Source organism: Orycteropus afer, unplaced genomic scaffold (genome assembly GCF_000298275.1).
Source record: "Orycteropus afer afer isolate SDZICR_OR568_19922 unplaced genomic scaffold, OryAfe1.0 scaffold00076, whole genome shotgun sequence".
Lineage (NCBI taxonomy): Eukaryota > Metazoa > Chordata > Mammalia > Tubulidentata > Orycteropodidae > Orycteropus > Orycteropus afer.
In genome coordinates this window covers 2,654,135-2,658,472 of record NW_006921663.1, presented here as the reverse complement: position 1 = coordinate 2,658,472, position 4,338 = coordinate 2,654,135, and positions in this window count along the sequence as shown.

Genomic DNA, 4,338 nt, shown 5'->3' with positions numbered 1-4,338 from the left:
AACAACAACAACAACAAGCAGGGCAGAGGCCAAAGAGAGGCATGCCTGAGGGCATGACTAAGGAGAGGCTGTCCTGATTGAAGAGTTGTATCCTGAGTATTCCTGAAACTGAATTTAACCTGTTACTTCCCTAATAAACCACATAATCACGAGTATTGTCTGTGAGCTCTATGTGGCCACTGCAACAAATCACTGCACCCAGCAGAGAAGTAGAGAGTGCTGTAGGAAGTACAGTTGGTGTCAGAATTGGAAAAAAGTTTGGAGAGGTGCCATGTCTGACTTCTGCCTCATAGTCATCAGCATTGGGCTACTGATGGTGATTCTGTCTCCCTCTGATGAAGTTAGAGGAGGTCAGAGGAGGATGACACCCCTATGCCCTTTTAGCAGGTAGATAGTGTGTATGTGTCCATTTCTTCTAGGTTTTTAAATTTGTTGGAGTACAATTTTTCATAACACTCTGTTATGATCCTTTTCATCTGCTTGGTTCTGTTCTAATGTCAGATATCTCATTTCTTATTTCAGTTATTTGCAACTTCTCACTTTTTCCTTTTATCAATTTTGCCCGTAGTTTGTCAATTTTATTGATCCTCTCAAAGAACACATTTCTAGTTTGTTGATTCTATTTTTTTGTTTTCTATTTAATTTATTTCTGCTCTGATCCTTATTATTTCCTTTCTTTTGGTAACTGTGAACTTCTTTTGCTGCTCCTTTCCTATTTGTTTGATTTATAGGGTTAAGGTATTGATTTTGGCCCTCTCTTCTTTTTTGATGTGTGCATTTATTGCTATATATTCTCCTCTGAGCACTGCTTTTGCTGTGTCCTAAAGGTATTGGTATGTTGTATCATCCACATTTGATTCTAGGAATTTCTATAAATTTCATTTTCAATTTCTTCTACTACTTAGTAATTTTTAAGTAAGGTGTTATTCAGTTTCCGTGTGTTTAATTTTTTTCCCTTGTTCTGTTATTGATTTCTAGTTTTATAGCATTGATCAGAGAAAATGCTTTATATTATTACAATTTTTAAAAATTTATTGAGGTTTGCTTTGTGATCTAAAATGTAGTCTATTCTGGACATAGATCCATATGCCTTACTGAAGAATGTGTACTATGCTGCTGTTGGATGCAGTGTTCTATAAAATCTATGAAGTCAAGTTGGTTGATTGTTTTGGACCTCCAGTGGCACTTTAACAGAAAAATACCACAAAGGGTGGCTTTAACAAACAGGAGTTTATTCTCTTACAGTTAGGAGGCTAGAAGTCTGAGTTCAAGGTGCCAGATCTAGGGACTGGATGAAAGCCCCTTGACCTTGGGTTTCAGTTCTGCCTCTTGCTCCCAGCCCACTGAAGCTGGAGGTGTCTCTTCACTCAGGCACCTGCTAGTTGCTGAGGCTGACAAACCCAAGATTGACAAACAAAATGGTACAGTGTCAAGATTACCAAACAACATGGTAGGCTATTAGTTCAAGTCCAGAGGCAGTCCCAAGATCAGCAGGAAGCATGGCAAGTTGTTGAATGAAGACTTGGCTACATGCAGGGTCCAATGTGCCAAAAGGCTGCAGAGACCTTTCTCAAAGCTTCTTCTTATATACTGGAAGCACACCACTTCCCTAAGGCAGATACTCAGGTGCTCCAGTAGATTCCACCATGGAGTTGGTTATGAATCTCATCATGGGGAATAACCACATCCAGCTGCCCAGCCAGTCAAAACCAGACCCAGCCAAGGTGACAAACAATTTAACTTCTACAATTGTGTTATTTACATCTTTTGTGACTTTGTTGAATTTCTTTGTAGTTGTTCTGTCCATCATAAATGTGAACTTGCTATTTGAAAATACTCCTTGAAAACTTCCAGCAAGATGGTGGAATAGGCAGACAAGTTACACAGATCCATTGCAACAAAGAAACAAGAAACCAATTGAAACAGACACAGAAGATAATCCTGGAACCCTGAGCTTTGAAAGGAAGGATAAAGAAGTGGATTCAATACCAACTAGCAGAAGAACCTGAATGAAAACAGTGAATAAGGAGACATAAAGAACTATGAACCAACAGCTGTCCTGACAGCATGGACAATTTGATTACTTACAAGTGGCATTCCAACCTGGGCAGCAACTTTAGAATTAAGTTCTGCTTGCTGAGAACCACATGGGCAACTGCACTGGTGGCTGACAACCAGAAAGGAAAATAGCGAATAAGGAGATAAACAGAGTTGTGGACTATTGGCTGTCCTGAGGGTGCACCATTTTGAATATTTGCAAGCAGAGTTCTGATCTGGCAGAAACCTAAGTATAGGCTCCTCTGCAGAGGACAGCACAGGCAAACATGCTGGAGGCTGGTGTCTAGAAAGGTATGATATTCCCCTTGTTACTCTTGTACTCCACACCCTCTTGGTGAATGGAGGTATAGTCATCCCCTACTTCCACCCAACTTCTAGACTGGCAGTAATTCCATCCTGATTTGTGTGCTCTGATAGAATCTGGGTGCCATGCCCCGTCAGTTTTGTTTTTGTTTGTTTTAAAATTATTCTGTTCTTCTTCCTCATCATTTCCTTTTTGTTTTTTCTCTTTCCCTTCTCTGCTTCTTATTGTCTTCCCACCCCCACCCCCTTCTCCCAGTTCCCATGTTTTCTCTTTCTTTTTGCTCTTCCTATTCTTTGTTTTTCTTATTTTTTATTACTCTTTTTCCCTTGCTCTTTTTTCTTATTCCCCCCTCTTCAGATATTGTGGGGTGTTTCTTTTCTCTTTATCTTTCTTTTGTCTTTTAAATTTCTTTTCTTTTTCTTTTCACTTACTGCTTTTTCTTTGTTTTGTGTGTGATTGTTGTCATTTGTTTATATGATTTGTATTTTTTGTTCTCTTGTTTTAATTTAATTTGTTGTGTGTGTGTTTTCTGTTTGTTTTGTAATCTAACTGTGTGGGAGACAGCAATTGTATCCACACAACCCAACCATACCTTCACCTTCTGCAGCCACACCCACTGGGGGAGGGCCACCACTTGCTCCTGCACAAACTTATCAATGATAGACAACAGCCTCAACTTCTCTTCAGAGAATCTCTTTAACAGAGATCTGTGCCCCTACTCTCATTCTCTATCACACTCATCAAGAGACAGGTAATGAGTGCCTAAGTGCTCCCAAGTGAATACAAGAGCACAGTAGCCCTGTTCATTCAGATATGTCAAAATAAAATAAAGAAAAAAGTATCTTGGACAAATCATTCCAACATACAATCGCCAATTAAATATAAATACAACAATATCACAATATCACAATCCCAGTCCACATGAAGAAGCAAGAAAAAGCAGTACAAACAAGGGACCAAATACAGACCCAGAAAACCTCCTTGAGGAAGAAGCAACATTGGAACTCCCTGATAAGGAATTCTAAAGAATTATATTTAGATACCTTCAGTGGATTGAGAGACAGATCAAGGAAAATATTGACAAAATTAAGAAAAACACAGACAAAACTCTAGAACAATTTAGTATAACAATATGAGAACAAACTGACAACATAAACACAAAATTAGAAAAGATACAAAAACAACAAATAGAAATCCAGAAGGTCAATACTAAGATTTCAGAAATAGATAACACATTTAATGGGCAAATGAGTAGAATCAAATCAATGGAAGACAGAATTAGTGAGAATGAAGACAAATACCTCAGTCCTGCTTGTTAAGGGATCAGTCAAAAACAAACAAACAAATAAATAAAGATCAAAACAAAATGAATCATCCCTAAGATTCATTTGGGATACCATAAAGAGGAATAACTTATGTGTGATAGCCTTCCAGAACAGAAAGAAACAAATAAAACCACAAGAAAAATTTTTGAAGATTTGTTAGAGGAGAATTCCCTAATATGATCAAAGACAAGAAAATATCCATTCAAGAAATTTAATGAATCCCAAACAGGATATATCAAAAAAGAAAATCACAGAGACATATCATAATCAAACCCACCAAAACCAAAGACAAAGACAGAATCCTGAAAGAAGCATAGGAAAAACAAAAAGTCACCTACAAAAGGCAATCGATAAGACTAAGGTCTGATTTCTTGGCTGAAATCATGCATGTAAGAAAACAATGGGATGATTGATATAAAACCTATAAGAAAAAAAGAAAAGAAAAAAGTCAACCTAGAATCATGTACCCAGCAACATTGTACCTCAACTATCATGGTGAAATTTAGACATTTCCAGATCAACAGAAATTAAGGAATTTGTTACCAGGCCAACCTTACAAGAGATGCTAAAGGGAGTCCTTCAGACAGAGAACCAACAAAAGCAGACAACAACCAATGATTAACACATATGACAACATAACCCAGAAACCAA